Source organism: Falco punctatus (genome assembly GCF_963210335.1).
Source record: "Falco punctatus genome assembly, chromosome: 8".
Taxonomy (NCBI): Eukaryota; Metazoa; Chordata; class Aves; order Falconiformes; family Falconidae; genus Falco; species Falco punctatus.
In genome coordinates this window covers 52,301,755-52,322,586 of record NC_137588.1, presented here as the reverse complement: position 1 = coordinate 52,322,586, position 20,832 = coordinate 52,301,755, and the positions used below count along the sequence as shown (strand labels likewise).

The 20,832-nt window shown below is 46.9% G+C and overlaps 1 long non-coding RNA gene across 1 annotated transcript in view; it reads left to right on the top strand.

Moving 5' to 3' along the window:
• LOC308068102 overlaps positions 1-20,832 on the top strand; it is a 56,440-nt gene that overhangs the window by 32,998 nt on the left and 2,610 nt on the right. Inside the window, exons 5-10 of the long non-coding RNA XR_013929858.1 lie at positions 365-4,437; positions 8,063-8,228; positions 8,329-8,385; positions 9,543-9,572; positions 9,653-12,885; positions 14,724-20,467. This is a non-coding gene — a long non-coding RNA (uncharacterized lncRNA). The remainder of the gene's footprint in view (positions 1-364; positions 4,438-8,062; positions 8,229-8,328; positions 8,386-9,542; positions 9,573-9,652; positions 12,886-14,723; positions 20,468-20,832) is intronic.

The following is a 20,832-nucleotide window of genomic DNA, read 5'->3' as shown; positions in this document are numbered from 1 at the left end:
GTACAAAAAACAAGTTTGAAAAGAAAGTTTTAATAATTTCTCTTTAACTCAACATCTTCTCCCCCTCTGCACTCCCAGTATATCTGGTTTCTGACCAGGTTGGTTAATAAAAGGGTCCTGGTGGGCAGGAGTTCTCACAGGGATTCTGACACTGCTGGAACAGCACCAGCTTTGCCTTTCGTCACGTCATAACTGAGAACCTCATAAGGATGTGTGTGATCCGAAACCCCAGTTTTACAGAGCTGGAAGTGGTGAATGACTAAGCAAAATGTTTCCTGACCTGGCTCTCCAGAGGCACCATCACCTCTCGGTCAGAGAAGACAGTCTCTTTAGCTCTGTTTCATACCACTCTGCTCTCTTCCAGGTCTTTCCAGCAGTGTTGGCTTTGTTATGCCAGATCCCAGGGAATACCCCACCTGAGCTTTATACCATGTATAGAACAGCTGCTCGGGGTGGTTCATGGACACCAGTAGCGGTAAGATCAGTGTTTATAAAGGGTCCGTGGGATTGCAGGGGTGTTTGGACTTGGGGAATGGAGTCTTGGGATCTTCATGGCTCTTTCTGGCACCACGAGCATCATGCGGCATGGCCACCCTGTAGCGGCTCCATCTCGGAGTGATCTCAGGGTCATTCATAACCATTAGTTTCTGCATGGTGGAGGTTTGGCTTTGCTGTGATTTTTGAGGCAGGGAGGAAAGTTAAAGAGCAGCTAAAGGGAAATATGGAGATTTGCATTTGACTGAGCTACAGAGTGATCGGAGCCCAGACCCATACCGCAGGAGCTGGCGTGCCTGTAGCCCTATATGCTCAGAAAGTGGGGGAACGGGAAAGGAGACGGCGTGAGTAAGGACAGTATCTCCTGCTACAGGTATGCCGGGAGCTTTGGGTGAAAATCAGAGCAAAGCTTCAATTTTTCTGCATGTTCGAATTAAGGCTAGCTGACTCCTTTACTTGCTTTTACTAGACCCACTGGCCGAGATGCAGAGCAGCCACACAAATTACTATCAACACAGACAACCTGTTGCTTTGTTCACTGCCTGGTTTTACAGTGAAGCAAGGTTTTACAGTGAAACTATAATTCTGTCCTCTATATCACAGTCACTGCATGGCACGAAGCTCCTGGAGGTGACGGAGACGAGGGTGACATTTCTTTCCAGGCTGCCATGCCCTGGCCTGGCTGTGCTGCAATGAGAATAAGCAACCACAGGAGGAGGGTGGAAAATTACCTGCCAAGTCATTTGGTTTCCGTACAAGTGGTCCCCTCCCAGTTCACTCTGCTGCAGAAGTTTTCTCTGAACACGTATTCCTGCAGCTTGCATCCAATTCCACATGCTTTCCCTCCTGCAATTTCTCCTGTCCTTGAATTTAATAGAACTAAGCTGTAACCAGCGTGGTATTCAGGGCTCGGAAGATATAGTTTCATGAACTGTGCTCTAAAAAATTCAGAGTGTTGACTCATTGCTCTTCTCACCCTTCACCCCCAGCCCCAAACATGCAGCCAGGCCTGGGCTTGAGTTGGGGAGCTGCTGAATTTTTGTTATCTTAGGCAATTTTTCTATCCACAGATTGATTTCCGTGAAACACGTCAGGGTATTTGCTAGCATAAAAATTGCTCCAGTGGCACAAGTTGTTTGTTTACATCGATAGGAGGAAAAGAGCCCTTATTACTGAAATTTCTCCTTCTTCCCTCAAGCTTCTCCCCGGGAGCCAGCACACAGGTGGTATTGATACCTGCTTTTTTAATTTAGGGCCAATTTTCTATATAGATGGATGTGACGATGCATAAATAATACACCACTTTGCTGCATGGCTTGTTTATCCCCGGCCTCATTGGCATGCACAGCACACAGGCAAGCCGAAAGCTTCTTTGGATGGGTATTGTCAGATAACTTGCCAGGTTGTTCCCTAGAGAAAACCATCAGGCACACTGAGCTGGAGTTTGTAAAGTCCTTTTATTTTATCCTTTCAATGCACTCTGTGCTGGTACAGCAAGTTCAGGTTGAATCAGCATTCCCATTAAAATTCCTTATTTTCAGGGATTTATAAATTGCCTGTGGAAAGAAAGAGAGTAGGACATCGTGAGAGTGGGGCTCGTTGGCACAAAATTTTAAAAAGCACACATATGCCGGAATGACAAATGCTCATTGCGTAAAGCAAACAAACGCCCTGGGGGGCTGCTGGGCGGCAGGAGGTGGGCATGGGGGGGGATCACCCTGCTTAATTCAGAGCATCTGGCCATCCGTGCGCCTGCCTGTGCCCTGGCATCCGAGCTCCGCCGGGAAAGGCCCAGCGCTGTTCGAAGGGCTGAGGGCTTCCAAGGGGACACAAATGGCCAGGCAGCTTGTATGCTGGGGAGCTCATCATGACGCATGATGTCTTCTACTTAAATAGGTTACAGAAGACCCAGTTCTCCCATTAATTGCAAAATTCTCAAGAACTTCATTATGAGCAGTCCTTAAATGTACTGTTTAGAGCCTTAATCACTTGATATGCCATATGCCATTCCCCAAATCTAATACTGCGAGCAAAACCGACCCCTAGGTGCTTTATGATGAACTCAATTTACAACTGATACCAAATCATATGCAATTCTTTCTTACTGTCTTACTGCTGGGAAATACTGTCTGCATTTTTTACTATGGAAATACACTATTAAATGTGCTGAGATGAGGAGTGAAAGGGGCTGGATTTAGAAACATTGGATAATAAACTCTGACCTGCTCTTAGTCTGAGGGCAGTCTTGGGTGTTTTCTGAAAAAATGGGGAATGGAGACCAACCCCTCTGTCTCTGCCCAGCTTGCAGAATACTGGTTTGCATAATGACTGTATATTAAATTTACATTAGGTTTATAGCAGTGCCTCACTGGCTACATAATGCGTGGAAGCATTCTCAGCATCCAGATGCTAGAATGGCCCACAACTAACGTGAGTATAAAGGATTTTCCTCAGCTGACTGCATGGTGTTTGGTGTTGGTTCAGATTAGGGAGAGCCTACCTCTTCTCCCAGCATCTAGAGATGACAAGGGAACACTCTACTAACTGGCTTATTTTTTTTTTTTAAATGTTAGTTATTAATTTTTGCAAAAACGCAAACAGGGAAACACAGACCTGAGAAGCTTAGTCAAAGCAAGCCTATTACCCAGAGGAAATTACAGCAGTCTTGCGTGTATTAGCAGGGAAAAAAAGGAAAACAAAAGATATTTTGTTAAATGAGACTTGTTTGGGTTTTCTGCTGGAATTGGTTTTTTTGGTTAGTAAGTAATTGCCAAGCTAAGCTGCAATAATAATATAAGCATGGTAATAAGATAACAAATGCTGATGGATAGCTGATGTAAATTTAGATGAGTGATCTGGCTGACCGTAAGCTGTCCTAGTTAATGGGCAGGAAGGGCTTGGAAAGATGAATATGTAAAGTATATTGAGTGATGCATAACATCCCAGTTAGATGCAACAGTGTTTTGGAGCTACTTTCCTCTGCAGGGTGGCCATCAGTGCAGCCCTGCACTGCGGGCCTGAGGTGAGGAGGCTGCGAGCCTGATGGTGGCTGGTGGGTTCAGGTGCTGAGCTCTGCACCTTGACTGGAGGCACCTGGGTTGATTTTAGTAGCAAAGAGGTTCTAACACATGCAGCTCGTTTTCTGATGCTTATACATGAGGAGGGCTTGGAAGGACTGGTTAGGGGTAGGATAGGAGTATTGGCTCCTTTTTCTTCTTTTTCTTTTTAGATCCACAAATTCTGTTTCTAAGTTAGACAGCCAGGCTTTTAGGCTCCCTCTGTATTCAGCAGAAACAGATAAGCTGCCTCTGTGGGCAACTCTTCTAGTTACCTCTGCCTTTCCTCATCTTCCTTGTCTCAGAGTCCCTAACCAGATTAGTGGGAGGAAATTAAATAATTCCCCAGAGCTGGCCAGGTTTTCCTACCCACCCCAAATCTCTCTGGCAGGAAACCGAAGCCCTTGTAGGAACAGAGGGAGATGCTAGTTAGAGAGTTAACGTATCAAACCGGTACCATCTGTCACACACAGCTCCAAACAAACAAACAAAAAAGTATTTCTAATCTAGGTTAGATCAACCTGTTAGAACAACGGCTTTGCTCCTGCCCGTGGCAAGACACGCCTTGCGGTGTGCTGTAGAGACTTGTGTTGTCTCTACTTCCACTATTTTAAGCCAGCTTCCCTCTTCAAAAAGTGTCTGGGCTGATACGGTGGGCATGTCTAGATAGCAACACAAACTACCCGTTAATGCCAGAAATATAGAAGTCTCCCTTTTTTTTCAGTCTGAATTTCTATAAACCCTCAGCTGAGGAGCAGCTCCCCAGAGAAGCAACCACATGGCCGGTGTTGCAGTTGCTCTTCTGCTGCCAGCACTGCGCAGCTGAAGGGGTCCGGTGGGCATCGGGACACCTGATGCAAACAGTGTGCAGACCCAGGAGGACTCGGTCAGCAGAGCACAAAAGGCTGACAGTGGGAATAAATGTGGTTTTGGGTGTACCAGGTGAGCCCCAGCAGCTCTGTGTTCACCCTGCAGCAGAAGGTGCTCTCTGCTGGGAATGCTGCTGGGGCAGTGGGTCTGAGCCATCTTTGTTCGGACCAAAAGCGATGCTCGCTGTGAAGCTACTTGTCTTCTTTTAACAGCTTGGAGTGAAACACAAGATTTCTGGGTGTCAGCCATTGCCTACGGCCTCCATGGCAGCATGCTGGCTGCTGCTGGGGCTGGGGGGGCCCTGGCTCGTGGTGCCCTGTTGCAATGGGGGCTGGAGGTCTCTGAGGAGCAAGGAGAATGCCACTAGAGCTGGAATTTCTGAAGCATTAGTTGTTGTTTCATAGTTCTTAAATCCAGGGAAAAAGCTAATTAAATCTAGGGTTGGAAGGTGTCTGGTTGAGCACTGCAGAAGGGCAGCAGCCAAGGGACCAGGGGTCCCTCCTTCCCTCGATGTCCCCATCACACACCCGGGTATTTCTCGTGATGAGAGCGCGTGTATCGGACAGCGTGCACAGGGGGTGCAAATACGGGACCAAGTGTGCCAGGAGTTACACCCTGTGCCAACTCCTCCTGCCCTGACTCCGGCTCTGAAGGGTGGCTGGGGACCCGGCGAGGCCAAAGGCTGTGGTGGGTTCAGCTGAAGGTGTCCCCAGGCCCCCGCTGGCGGCTGCCTGCCTCCCCAGGCCGTGCAGCAGAGCCGAGCCCTGGTGGGTCACCCCGCACACCCAGGCACAGGGCACGGCCACCCCTGCGCGCTGGCAGGTGCCCCAGGGGCTGGCTGGGTGAGGCTGAGCCCCCGGCGGGGGGGACGAGCAGGAGGCTGGGGCCATTATGCTCCAAAATGGCTTTGGGCAAGATGCCGAACACGAGGTGGGGGGCTTGAAAAATTGCTTGAGATGTGCAGCCAGCCCTGGCACGTCTCTCAAATGAGAACCGTCTTTTTTGCTGGGATAATCTATCATACTTGAAACATTCTGCAAGGCTGTATCTTTCCCCCTAACCATCTTTATCATTTTAATTTAAAAGCTTTTTAAAATTATCACCCAAATAAATGGTAAGTAGTAACAGGGTAAACTGCTCTGAGCTCTCCATTAGTGCAAACAATGCAAAGCAACTGTGCTCTATTTACAGAAAATTAATGAACGTAAAAAAGATGAACTGCACGTCATTCCAGTGATCGTAAGTTTTTTTTCATGCGAGGAGGTTTGCAGCTTTATACATTAAATTCTGGGACAAAAGAAACATCTCTGCAATATTAATAGTTGTAATATATGATTATATGTGAAGGGAATAGAAATAACATTTATTTTATTTAATGAAGACTAATGAAGTTGTTCGGATCTTTTCATTACATTTTCAACAAGTTTTTCTAATCAAGAAGATCCTACTCTTTGAAAGCCAATTTTTCATTTTAAATCTCTGAAATGCCAGCAGAACAGTGAAATGCAAAGGCAGTATTGTAGGATGTCAGAACCTTTCCATTTCTGTTGGGAAATTGATGCATTTCAGAGGTTTTGTTTTGTTTTTGATTAAAAGAAAGAAACCTGAGGTTATTTTAGAGAAGTTTGTTTTTCTCTCGTGGTGCTTTATCTCTAGACAAACACAGCAGATACTCTTCAGTGGGTTTGTCCACAGCTGGGTAGAAAAAGGGGGTCTTTTTCCTGGACCTGATCAGAGCAGGATACCATGTGGTTTAGCTACAGGACACAGCGCTGAGGGATGGAGAAAGGGAAAGAGGTACTGACTGAAACCAGCCTCTCCAGGGGCACCGAAGTCACATAGTCTTTGAAAAGTGCCCCCAGCTCTTTAAGCCTGGTTACAAATACTGGAAAGCAAATAGGACTAGACTTTTTTTGGGGTATTCGTGTTCAGACTCCCAAAGGAGCATGGCTATAGGGATCCACCCGTCTTTGGGATGATGCAAAGGGATGGCTGGTAACAGGGGAGAAGGGCACTGACTGTGCCTTTGGTGTCCTGGGCGCCTAGAGCAGCTCATGGGCAGGACGGAGGGCCTAAGGCAGGGGAGGGCAAGCTCCTCAAGTGGGGAAACCATTTAAACCTGTATCTCCTCTGCTTCCTGGGCAAGTGCACTAGCAACAGAAACATGGAGGAAGGGGGAAAAGACAGCTCTGCCCTTTTATTGCCATCTGCATTTATGCTCCTGAAAACCCCATGGGAATGCCCAGGAGGTACTTACTGCTGATAAGAGGCTCTGTCTGGGTGGACCTGCCCCATGTCCTTCTGCCAGCTGCTGGGTTTCAGATCTTGCAGCGCTGCTTCTAGAAGAAAAAAAATGCGGAGTAGTTGCACAGAATTTTGTTGTCTTGATTTCTGTCGTATATATCTTATGCTGTGTTGGTGCTGCTACATAAATCTGCTGTCTAACACCTTCTCATAGCATTAATAGGGTTGTTGAGCCTTCAACATTTTTCACACCTGACAGTTTCTTAGAATGCATCAATTATTTTCCTACCTGTGTTCACAGTTTTGTTGTCATTTGTAAAAAAAAAAAGAAAGAAAGAAAGAAAGAAAAGGATTGATTTTATTTTTGATTTAAACAGAAGAACTGAAGTCTTTCTTAGCCTTTATATAAGCATAAATGTGAGAACTACCAAAGCTGGTAGTGAAATCTGAACTGGTGAACTGCTGTTTTCAGGCCAGCAGGTGTGAAGCATAAGAAGCAGGACAAGAAATTCATACTGAAAATGAGATAAAAAAATCACTACCTGTTAGTGCCGTTTCTAGCTGCAGTGATGCACCAAAGCTAGAAATTTTAAACACCCACAAATACACATAGAAAATATTCTGTCCTGTAATGTTTTACTGATGTACACTGGGTGAAGTTTATCTTGTGCTGAGAAGCAGCTGGCTTCTCCCATTCCTCCTTTCCTTCCTTAGCAATTCGGTTTTATTTTGCCACCTGCCTTTTACCCCAGCCCCCCCCGCCTCAGTTTCTCTTAATTCCCCTGCTCTCACCATCAGATACCACCTCTCCTCCAGCTTAACACTGGAATGATGTCCTGGAGGTGGCAGGTTGGTGAGACCTTCATGGCACCTTCTGCTGTCTCTGGTGCTTCTGTGATGGCACCATGGCACGCAATGGCAGGTGGGGTCCTGTCATACTCAGGAGCCCTGCTATAGCCCTCATAATAGACTTTTTTTTTAAAAAAAAAAAAAGGAGAGAAAAAGGTTTTTGTCCTGGTGTACCTTGTACTTTCCCTCAGTAGTGTCACCCCCACATTTACTTGGCTTCTTTCTTGCCCTTACACACATAAAATAGAAAGCTGGCAATTTTAATAGGTATAGACTTTTCTGCCTAATTGAGATTAACGTAGACAGTTAAAGTGTTAGCACAGGAGCTGAACCTTGGTGCTTTTGGAATTGCTCATCTATTTGCTGGGTCAGGTTCTGATTACTTACTTTAACACTTAGGTGTTTGCACTGCGATGTCACGGGACAGACCTGCTTATGCAGTCCTGCCCTTCACAGCGTGCACTGGGAGAGGACCCCCCCACGCGTCCATGTGCGCGCACCCTGCTGCCCCTTCTCTCTCTGATTTACATGCTTTGCTCTACTCCCAGGTGTTGCATAAACTGTGAGCATCGCACATCCTTCTCCGGTCAGGGAACAGTATGACTTAGCAACCTGCCCCTATGGAGCCTCCCGGTCCTCTGGCTGCCTGTGTGGGTGACTCGAGATGCTGCTGCCCTCTGCGTGAAGCGGAGCAATAAGATGACTCCAGAAGAGGTAGATGTTGCATTGAATTTGTAGTGGTGGCAGCCACTGGTAACTGCTGGGTTGGTGACCTTGAACAAGTCACCTTCACCCATGCCTCTGCCATCGCCAGAAACACACACCTTTGGAAGAGCTGTCCTGCTGACGGTGAACCCTTTAAGGAGCAGAGGTGAATTTTCTTAGGTTTCTTTTTTGTACTTTTGTGCTTTTTGTGTGTGGTGGGGCACTGACAACATTCTTGTGCACCAGCCTGTGCTGGCTCCAGGGAGTGGTGGGACCAGAGGAAGCAGGGCAGGGAGGGCAGCCGGTGGCCCCTTGGCCATACCCTGAGCCCCGCTCCCTGCTGGAGCCTGTTTTGCCTTGCTGGATGCTTCCAGCAGAGACCCAGCCCTGCAGGAACGCTGAGCTCTGCCTGCAAATGGCAGCCAGAGATGGCTGGACGCTGCTCGCCCTGCGCGGGCTGTGCTTGGTGCTGCAAGACGTGAATCTGGAGGGGACCGTAGGGCTCTGCACCCTGCAGCCCCACTGTGTTTCCCAAGAGGTGGCTCTGTCTCCAGCTACCCTCCCCCTGCTCCTCCATCTCAGGTTCAGGGTGCAGAGGTCCCTGCTGGCCCTTCCCATCACGATTTATCAGAAAACCAAATTGGCCTTGCAGTGGAAGCAATTCGAGACATGGCGGGATGCGTCGGGAGCAGGGTTTGGCACCTGGGGGAGCAGGGTCCATCTGCAGCTCCAGCCAGCACCGCTGCTCCCCGGAGCTGGGCACATGGCCGGGGCGGTGGGCACATGGCCGGGGCGGTGGGCACATGGCTGGGGCTGTGGGCAGGCGGCAGCGAGGAGCAAGAGAGCAGCAAAAAACACCCAGGGAAATTATTTACGTGACTTTGATTTCTGCGCAAATCTTGCCCTAAAAAGGGCACAGCTGTCACTCCATTCGTCAACATCAGCAAGTAATTATGTAAAGAAAAACATCATTGTACTTTTGACTTTGATGCTTGTCGTATCGGCCAGAGACCGATAGATGGACCACTTGGATTATGCGAGGTAATCGCGTGGTGTGAATGCGCAAAGCTGGAAGGGCTCCTCTGGCTTCAGCTAAGCTTGTTATTTTTTTCCCCTAATAATAGAGTGAGAACTGAGAAAAAGAGAGAAAATTAGGAGTAGAAAAAGCAGCTCCTCTTTGTTGAATAGACAGTTTAATTTATTCCTGAGCACAATGTACCTGAAGAGTGATAAGAAACAACTTTGATATCATGCTAAATAAATAAAAAATAGGTTACATAACCTAATTTTCTCTGGGTCTTACAGCAGTTTCTATTTTATCAGCTTGCATTTAACCGGAGCAAAATTAATAAGGTGAGAAAAGTAAGGCTGCCTCGAATACCATGAGATTTCTTAAAAAGAAAGCATCTGTAAGCTATTTATTTTGCATGCAGGTCGCCGTGTGGCAATTCAGGGGGGCTGACCTCCAAGAGAAGCTGATGCTGTGTGGGTGAAACTGAAGGCTGGGTCCCCGGGCTGGACCTCACCGGTGGGTGACACTGAAGGCTGGGTGCCCAGGTCCCCGGGCTGGACCTTGCTGGTGGGTGGCACCGAAGGCTGAGTCCCCAGGTCCCGGGGCTGGACCTCACTGGTGGGTGATACCGAAGGCTGGGTCCCCAGGTTGGACCTCACCAGCAGAGCGCATGGCCCCACATGTGGGACCTCGCAGCAGTGCTGGGGCCAGTGCAGCTGCTGGGGCTGGGCACATGGCCACCCATGGCTTGGAGGTGAGGGAACCAGGGGAGGAGACATGTCCACCTGTGCTCAGTGCTCCCAAACCTCGCAACCTCTCTCAAGATTTCAGCGGCCGCTGATTAAAACGATTTAGTCTGTGTGAGAGCACAAGAAGCCCTTTAGTTAATAATTTCCTCCTATTCCCCCCGCTCCTTCCCCAAGAACTAAGGAGAAAAGAGAGCAAAAGCTGAAATAAATGTTTGTTTTTATATATTTCCAGAATTTGGTTCTGCTGGCTTTAGAGATGAACCAATACTACAGCTGCAGCAAGTGGAGATGGTGGCAGCCCCGTGCCTCCCTTCTCTGTAGTGACCAACCTTCACGTGCAGGAACACGGAGCCCACCCGTCTGTCACCAGCTGAAGGTGCCTTCAGGCACGGCTTTAGCCTTTTTGGCTTGGGGTATGTTTTAACTCAGTCTGGAAGGAACAGAGGGTATGAGGGTTTAGATGTAAAATTCCCCATTAAGCAGCAGTGATGGCAGGCGATTTTGTTGCGTTTTGGTTTCCTGTGGCATTGCAAAGGAGAGGGGCAGCTGGGGAGGCTCCTTTGCAGCAGTTTTTCTTTTGAAAAGTCCAGCTCCCAGTCACCCAGAAGGGTGTCGCCGCCTGGCTGGGGAGGGCGAGGGGGAATCGCATCAGTGCAGAAACAGCCTGCAGAGCTGCAGCAGGTCGTACTGCAGCAATGTCTTTTGGACTAGATGTTTCCGAGGGGCTTAAACTGCTCGAGTGAAGGGGCTGTTGAGCTGCTGTGCATGCACGTGCACACAGAGCCTATCTGGCTTTTCTGCCCTTGGGCTGAGCTTAAAGGCTCCTGGTAATGGGTAGACCTGATGCCAGGAGTGCCCGGGAGCTGGCTCACCCCCTTGCCAGCCGTGATGCCTGTCTGCCAGCCGCCGGTCCCGGGGCGTGACTAACTCGCAACGGTCTGACGTGGAACTAAGCCTCTTACTTTATGTCTTTTGTAACCCTGCTGCTGGAAGTAAACTTGTCTATGCAAACTGTACATCAGCAAACAGTGACAAATGTGGCCTGGTTCCTCTGGCGTTAGGCATTTACATTGGCATTTTCTGAGCTTTGGAAGAGAAAAATGGGAATGGGAAAATAAATTAAGGGTTACGTCACTTGGATGTATCTTTTTTACAAAAGGAAGAAACTCTGTGGTTGTGCAGCATGTTGAAGGACGCTAGCCTGAAAGAGGCAATGGGTGCTTTTGGCTGGCTCCCTGCAGTGTTTACTGCTTTCATGCCGCTCACATAACGATCCAGCTTGCATGTGCGTGGCTCAGCAAGTCATTATATAGTTCCCTCAGTGGCCCACAGCGTGCCAGTCTCACTGCCTGTCCCACAGTGCCAAGTGGCAGACAGACAGGGCTTATGGGCAGACATTTGCTGTGCACTCCTGCCATCAGGCCAAGGGCACCTCTAGCCCGAGTCGTGTCTGAGAGGTGAGCTGGAGCAAGCTGGGGGTTTGCTTCGTGTAATACGACCATTGCCACCGATTTACCTCTGTTGTACCGACAGGCCTTCTACCATAAACAAGATCGTGCAGGAGCATAGCAGGCTGCAGATACGCTTTGCACTAGATTGTGGTATAGAAATATATTGCAGATGGTATTTACTTAAAAGACAAGTAAATTTTTATTTTTGTGTCTGCTTGGAATAAACCTAATTAAAAGCTAAGCAGAGTGTTTTCCTCTTCACTTAAAATATTACAATTAGTGGCAACATCTGTGTTGCACAATTTATTATTTGTATGTGCAATGTTGTAAAATACACTTCCCCAACATTATAAACTGGCATACAAAACCCCTGCAACTAACTAATTAAACAACATGAAAATGCTAATCTAATTTGGAGTAAGAGAATTCAATATAATTTTTTGTCTTTAAAGTGTTTTCTTGTTCTATTACAGAACCCCAGGGAAATTGTGCTGCGGTGTGAGCTGGGGAGGGCAGTCCTTTTGCTATAGAATCCATATGTGAGTTCTATAAAATACAGGCTGACAAATCAGTTGAACTCAACATTGGGATGTTTGAATTGGAGATGTGTCCTGTGGGTGGTCCGCAAATCGACAAGATATGCGTGAAACAAGATCACAGTCACTGTCCTGAGTGACACAGGGAACAGACTTCAACTCTACACCTTACGGTACATGGTGAGGACAGTGGCTAAAGAAGTAATTCTTCTCTGGCATAAAATACTGTTTTCCCACAGCCTTTTATCCCCAGAAGTTACCTAACGCAGAAGGCAGTGGGAGTCCTCGCTGCAAGGACAGAAAGGATTGCTCACAGCGTACAGCTCTGTTAATCCTTCTTTTGAGCTGGTGTTGCATTCAGTCCCTCTTCCCTCATCTCCCACCTCAGCCAATGCCTTAAACTGTTCCCCCCCACTTCCATCCATCCTGGTGTTAAACCCCAGTGGTGGTTGCACCCTCCTGGGAGGTGTGGTGCTTCCAGAAGACCTTTTAGTCCCATGCCTTAAGGTGCATGGGCAGGAAGGTGGAGAGACACGGGAGCCAGAGTAGCTGCTCATCCTCTGGTGTCTGGTGGGAGCTTGACCCAGCCGTGGTGTGACTCACACCCTCAGGAGACTGATTAAGCAGAGGAATACCTCTGCATGGGTTATAAATAGCCTAAGGAGTGTAGCCCATCTCAAAGTCAAAGGATGATCTCAATTGTTGTCTCTAGCAGCTTAAATCAGCCTGTGTGTCTTTGCCCGGAGGTGGATCAAACAGGAGCAGGTGTAAGAGCAGGAATAGCTGCGAGGAGAAACTCCTTCCCTGGGGAATTTCACTGGCAACTGTCCTCTGCCAGTGTGTTACCTGATTGCAACGCCAGCCTGGCATCGGTAACTCCGGATGGAAACACAATGTCAGCGTGGTAGTAGACACACTGTGAGTAAGCTTGCAGGTAGGACCCTTCGGACCATGTATGCTTAACCTTAGGTGATGGATGTAGCTGGGGTACAAGGGAACAGCCTTTTCCACCACTGCAGCCAAGTTTATCGGGGATTGTAAATTGATCTGAGCCGCTTAGATGCCTACAAGTACAGCCCTGCTTTTAGCGAGCAGAAGTGGCGACACATCAATAGCAGGTCACTTTTGGAAAGACCCATTAACCCCACCACCACTTTTAGTCTGGAGATACTCACTGGGGCTTTGCCTCGTCTGTGTGCTTTTAACCTCAGCTGCGAGCTGTTTCTCAGCTCTGGGAGTTGATTGCGTTCCCACTTCTACTTAAGCTGGCAGAGTATCTTCATACAGCCCATTACAGCTGCCAGTCATCTAAATTACATAATTTGCATTGATTTGATTAATACAAAGAATTTTTAGCCATTTAGAATGGAAACAGATTTTCCATGGCCATTATGCACACAGAGCCTGAGACGAAGGTGTGTTGGGCTTTTGTTGCCTTCCAGACATCTCCATCACCGCAGGGCGGGTGCACAGCACCTCACGGGGGTACCTCACCGTGCAGCCAGCTGGGCACGTTCCGGGATGTTCCTGCTTGTTTCCCACCCCCCAGCAATCATCTTATCAGTGCTGTATTTTCTGTGCACACTTGCCACTTTTCTTCTATCGATGAAATGAAAGACAAATACCTGGTGCTATGACATAACCACAAGAGAAAATATTAAACTGAAGCTTATCGCCTCATCAGGCTATGGGTTGCAAAGTATTTATACGACAAATCAAAGTATTTTCCTCTGAAATGAAGCCATTTGTCTCCCAAATGGGGACCTCCCTCTGATGAAGGAATCCCAACTTCCATTAGGGTTACAGCTTAACTTCAACACCCCTTCTGTGGAGAGATGTAATGATAAAAAAAAGTAGAAAATTGTCTTTTATTACGTCAGCAAAAGGAGGGGTGAAGTAAGAAACGTAAAGCTCACTTAAAAAAAAAAAAAAAAAAGGCAGAGATTGTTTCTATTACAGATGGAAGGTGGAACCAAAAACTCTGGAAAACCACCTCAGACACCATACTGATAGATTCCCTCAGTGATTAATTAGTTTGTCAGAAAAGAAACCAAAAAGCAAACTACGTTTTTCGCTGTTTCTTTTGCTGGATCCCATGGTGTGCTCTTGGCGATCCCAAGGGGCTGCCGCCTGTCACAAACCACCTTGTTCTGGTGCCTTCTGCTCAGTCCCAGGCTGCTCCCGCCTACAGAGAGCACGGAAAGATAACAGAGACACCACGACGCCCATGGGGAACCGCTATCATTGCGGGGGAATGATCACTTTACCTTTTATTGCACTCTGTTTTGAGGCAGCAAGGCTTCTGCTACTCAGTTCTTTGTGCTGCGGTCTGCATTGGTCGGTGGCCTTAGGACAAAAGGAGTTGCTCATTCTCTGTCATGAAAAATATCCCCTGTCTGGAAGGGAGCTGAGGACAATGGAGGAGAGGGAAAGCGGCGTGATGAACGTGAATTGCCTCTCTGATCTGGTTTGGTTTCATCCTAGTCTGTGGAGAAGGAAATTTTCTGACCGCCTGCAGCAATGCCAGAATTAGACAGTTTTTAATTACTGTCAGTCATTATATGCATTTGTTAAATAGCCAGTGGAAGAGAAAAAATGCTCAGTAAAATTTTTGTTTCAGGAGGCAATGGGAAGTTTGCAGCATAAAGAGATGTGTATGCATGGGTATCAGACCTTGTGGTCTGATATGTTCTTAAGGGAAAAAAAATACCATATTTAACAACTGTTGTAGTAATAGTGCTTTTGTCTTGTGCTAGAACCCCGCAGACCCTGCCACCCTTAGCACACAGGAGCGCCTGCCTGCTGCGAGCCCTGCGCACCTGCAGCTCTGTGCTGGATGCGGCACCTCGGCCCTGCTCATCGCTCAGCTGTGGTAAGAAAGATTGACAAAGATAGAAATGGAAATGATACAACACTCAAGGAATAATCTGCATCCTCACTTGTGGAGTGAATCTGGGAGTAAAATCTTCTGCCCTGCCAGTCTGATCCTGCTGGCCCTTCCTGCAGTGGGGAGGAACTGTGGGGCAGCCTGGTGGGCTTACAGATGTGCACAGAGCCACGCTGCCCCTGGGAGTGAGGGGTCAGGGGCTTTTTTTGTGATTCCTCAAACTGCTGCTGGAGGCAGCTTGCTCTGAAGAAGTCCTGCTGCAAGCTTGGGCTCACGCTCCCAGCATTCAGCACGGCCCATGCTTGCCTCCCGGGGCACATTGGAGCACCCCGTCCCCACTGACTATGCTGCAAAACACAGCATGTTGATCTCCTGCTAAGGAATCAGCTCCTCAGCCTGTCCTTTCTTTTTCTTGCTCCTATTTCTTCTGGTCTGGGGGTCCCTGGGGGTGTGCAGAGCGGGACACAGGTGAGATGCTCTCATCCCTGCATCAGCAGGATGAGCCCGGTGCCATAAGCATCTGAATGCTGGAGTGGAAATCACAAAATCTGAAATGTATTTCAGGCTGCTGAAAGAGCGCTAGCTGTGCCAATGATGTTTAACAAAATGCCTGTTTGTCCTGGGTCAGTAGGCACCAGAGGCAACCACCCGTTCCTGCCCATCTGCTCCCCGGCTGAGCAGCCTGGACCTGACTGCCAGCCAGGCTGTTAGGTCATCCAGCTGCCATCGGATTTCTTGGAGGCTGAAGAAACCAGAGTCCTCCCAGAAGCAGAAGAAAGCCTCGCCACGTTATTTTAATAAGGTTTGACGTGTGTCCTTCATGGCCAGACTTTCTGGCTGCTGCTGCTGACAACTTTGTCCAGGAAATTGGGAGCATTTTTCTCTTGCACTTAAGTGGGAAGGGAAAAACGTGTGTGACTGGGACCTGTGTTTATCAATGTATGGAAAAGAAGTTGGTTGGTGCCAAACAGTCAGTGACTGCTGCCCCAGCCTTTAGATGTACAAAGAAGGTATTACACGGGATCAAGAAATGAAATCTAACCAAAATAAATCTCTGAGGCTTGCATGGCTTTTGGCATGCAGGTAGACAGCCGGCTGCACCCCGGCTAACTTCCCTCTCTCCATTGCCTAACCAGCACCATGCCAGGGAAGGGAGCATGCTGGAGTTGCGTGCCCCTCTATCCAATGGGGATATGCTTGTTAAAAAAAGAAAAAAAAAAAAAAGGCAGCAAAGGTATCACTTGTGCCCGCACCGGGTAGAAATGATGGGTGCCGTTGAGCCCAGAGAGGCTGTGCCACAGTTGAGCAGCCATGTACCCAGCCTGCTGATTCTCAGTTTTAAGTTTTTTGGGTTTTAATCACTCAAACAGATTCCTCTTTTCCAGGCTCAGATTTGATTCAAAGCACTGTTAGGCTTCTCAGCTCTATTTTGGATCAGCTTGTTCAGACAAGCCTGCAGGCAGATCCCATTAGCACCTGCTCTTTCCTGCCTTGGTGAAGCCCCTTTGGTGACCTGGAGGGTGAGGAACGGCTGGAAGCGTAAACTTGGAGGCAACCGGTGACTGCAGCGGTAGGCACACGTGCAGGGCCCAGCTAATTCACCCACAGAGGCCGTGTAGATAAAGAGACGATATCACAAATAGCCAGACAATGCAATGCAATATGTACCCACTTGTTTCTTTTTCGAGAATATTTGCAGCTTCTATTGCCTTTACTTTTAGTAAACGCACTGATGCATTACGTGTCTGATAATTCTTGGGAAAGTTCCCTGTCTAAATTTTTTTTTCTTCTGTGAAAGCTTTTAATAATTCAAATCCAACCTAGAAAATTGTCACAAGGAACACTGTCTTCTCAGCTGTGCAGAGGGGAGCCTAGACCCTGCCTCTCTGATGCTGGACTACTCAAGACTCCCCCTTACAAATTATTAGGCCTAATTTAGCTTTTATTAATTCTACTTTTTCCTAATTTTAATTCCTAGACCGAAGAGACTGGCTGGTTGACATGATCCTCACCACAGCTGATCCATCAGCCAAAATCAGCCTAAGTTTTGCTGACCATCATGCCTGTTAATTTTGGCTAAGCTCTTCCATATACAGGGAATTATCTGCTCCACCCAGGCAGGTCTGGCAGCAGTAATTCCATGGGAAGTCACTGGGTTTCAGCACTACAGACCGCCGTGATGCTCCATGCCTCAATCTTCAGGTGGGCTGGCGGAGCAGAGGAGGTTATGAACTCACTGAAGAATAAGGAGTTATACATACTAGGAGGTATTTAATAGTATGGGCAAAACATAACAGGTAATTCTTTGTTAACATAAGTACCTGGAAAAACATACAACTTATCTAAAATAATATACATAGATACATGCATACATATATCTGTATATAAATCTTATGGGTATGAATGTATATAATTCAAAGCAGGGATACTGGAAATGCACACCCTTGCTCCCCAGGGTTACAGTATTTCATGATTACTCAGTTTAAATCCTCCCACTACCTAACTACCAGGATGAAAATTATTTTTTGGTCCCTTTCCTCCTGTACAGTGTTAATTTTTTAATGTCAAATGCAATGCTTTTGACACTCACAAAAAGTATTAATTTGTAAATTAATTTATTTATAGGCTTTTCTATAGAGTTCAGCACCGTCAGTTCTGAATGCCCTTCAAAAGTTGCTAGGTGACACTGTCATACCTCAGTTTGATGAACAAATGAGAGCTTGTAATATTGGTGCAGTGACTTCAACCAAACATCCTGCTTTCATTTTGATAGAGGCTTTTTTTTTTTTCCTTGCAAATCACTATAGGTTTGTTACGAAATGCGAGCAAGCTCAAATTATATTTTTCACCAGTTATTATTTAGTTATTAATAAACTGGTTCATAAAGGCAATGCAAATCTTTCAGTGTTGTCTTCATGGAAATCAGAGCAAATTCACATATTTGCATGAGCAACAATATTCATAGACGGATCCAGAAAAAAAATAAATAATTCACAGCTTCTAACCTGAATTGCATTTATCAAAGATGTAGCTAATTCCTTGTTCTCCTGCCTGCACTGAAATGGAGTACAGCTACCTGGAGGGTGCATCGTCTTTGTAATGCTCCTGCAGGTTCAGGGAGGCTGGTTAAAACCCCACATGTGCAGTGGAGCTGGAGCCAAGGTCCTGCACACAGAACAGGAATGTGCGTGTGTACATACCTGCTTGTGAACCCAGGACAAGAAGTCGGTGCTGACAATATGGATCCTAATTCAGAACAAGCATACTTTTTTTCTGGCTTCTTCCCAGAACCATAATGTATTAGTATTAGAGTTTTATGGCATGGAAGGATGAAAAGAGCAAACACCCTTTTATTCACATATTTGTCGTCCTTCTGTTTTGTTTTTTCTTAAACATTTCCCTCCCTGTTCTGAACTGTTCTGAAATAGGAACATTGCTACGCTGACTTGGTGTTCACAAGGGTTTCCACTTACGTGGGATTTGTGAGAAATGTGTTTCTAGCAATTTTCCTGCAGGCAGGAACCTATGGAGCTGGGAAACGCCTCTCAGTGGGGCTCATCTGCAGCAAAATTGTGAGTCTGAAAAGGGGCTGTCAATGGGCTTTCAAGGCTTTGGCCTGGCTCTCTCTGGCAACATTTTTGTGATCCAAATTGGCATCCATTGGAGATGTGTTCCTGTGCAGGGTAAACAATAGCTTAAAGCAGCTGCTAATTACCTCAGCTCCGCTCTGTTCCTGCTTTTCAAGTCTAGATACCTCCTTCAGAAACAAGAAGCAGAAGGAAAACATCCAAGCAGAAGAATCAGAAGGCAAAGGAAATGGATGGGGATTGCAAGTGAAAAATTAATGAGGAGAGACCTCGTTTCACAAAGCTTACGTAAAGCTGGGCTGCATCTGTGCGAGGAACAGTGACCCAGAAACGGAAATCTGTCAAAATGTAGAGCAAGGTGCAAAACTCGGTAGCCTCTTTCCCTCTGGGATGCACCTACACTCACAAACAGGGAACCCTTGTTTATGGCCCCTGTGGGCTCACCTGTGAAGCTTCTGCTTCATTTTCCCTCCCCTCTGGCAGGTCCCAGCTCAGGAAGCAGCTGGGAAGGACGTTCGCAGAGAAAGTTGAGGCCGAGTGAGAGTCCACAGAAACTGTGCAAAAAAATCTCACATTTGTTTGGGAATATCAAACCTTCTTATGAATCTATTTTTCTTCCATCCATTCATCATATAAAATATATATATATATGTTGTATATATAAAAGTAAAAACCCACTTAACTTCTGACCAAGATGAAACCCTTTGTAACACCACTGCTGCTCATCTGGCTGCCTGATGAGAATTCCCTTTCTGGAGAGCTTGGGATTGTTCCCAGCATAGATAAGCAGGTAAAAATCTGTGTTTGCAGGTGTAGCAGAAGTCTGCAGAAAATCATTCTTGCTGGAGGAAAAAAAAAAAAGGGAAAAAAATAAAGGAACCTGGATAATACCAAAAAGGATGGGGAATATTTCTCATTATTTTACAATTCCAGCCCTCAATTATTGGGTATCTCCTTTTGTAGCCGATGCTAGAAGAAAAAGACCATTAGTACCCTGCATGACAGGGCTGATGTTTTCACCCCAAATGCTTGCTACTTAATACCTGACAAACAGGACTCTTCACAGGTTCCCGGGAAGAGAGAGATGCATCTGCAGGAGTGCCAAATCAGCTCGTTAGTCTGAATGACACCTCTTGCTTACCTGCCTCTTGCACTGAGTGGAAACCCGGGAGAATTATTTAAAATGAAAACTTTTGTCTTCTATATTAAGAACATCTTAGGTAATACTGAGCAGCTCACTCTCTGCTATTAACGGGTCTCCAGGTATTAACACAGCACTTATCTCTCCTGCCAGTCTTTGCAGTTCAAATAAAGGGATCGAGGTATCATCTGCTATTGCATCGCATAAGCTTTTTCTCTGACAAGCATCATCTGTTAGATTGTTTCCAAACCAGAAAGGACAGCTGTCAGCCGCCTCCCAGAATGGATTCAAAGGCTATAATCACGAAATCTTCTCCAAGAAGTTGTTCAAAGCTGGTGCTTATCGCTCTTCAAAAGACTGCAAAGACAATAAACTAGTCAATTTACTGGGAAAGGTGCAATCTGAGTATTTAGTGTCTCGTTAATATTGACTGGCAAGACTTAAAGGAATTGGAATGCCATGGATGTCAGCTGCTAGACTGGCAGGGCATGAAGCAGTGATGACAAATATTTGTAGTTTCACAAGAGGCTACTTCTACTTTATTTTCCAAGGTGTTAACTGCTGAAATTAATAACGTTTAGAACTTACACTTTGCGAATCCGTTCAGGTTTCTCTTAATTGCTGTTTGTTCTCAGAAGGCTGCAAGGAACCCCCGCATAATAATGGGGATTTCTCCTGATGAATCTGATCTGGGCTCGCTCTGCATTTGGTGCAAGCATCTCCTGCCCTCTCCGACTGCCCCACTTCTGCCGGCATCCCAGCCAAGTGATGAGTTACAGCATGCTTATCCTCATATCGCTTCTCCCAGGCTGGCCAAAGGATCGTTATTTTCACTTACAGCCTGGAAGAACACCCACAGAGAGATGGCTCCCCACCTTCTGGAAGGTATTTAGCTCTGTCAGCATCACTGAGTGGCACCTGCAGCTGATGAACCCTGAGGTGACAGGTTCCCCCGCTGGGGGACCTCGGCTGATGACCAGCCTCACCCTGGTCAGTTTAGGGTATTTATGTATTTTGTTTTTCTTTAAGAATGCTGTTGCAGAGGGAGAGGCTATTAAACCACCTGTGGCATCATTAGGTCTACAAAAATACATAGTTCCCAAATTCTGGTTTCTTTCCATTTTAGCAGCATGTTGACCCATTTTGCTACAGGCACCTGCGTCTTTCTGATCCTGGGACCCCTGCGCTGAGGGAGGAGTGTCCCTAGGGGCTGGCTCAGGAAAGCCTGGGTAGCCAGCAAGTGACTTCTT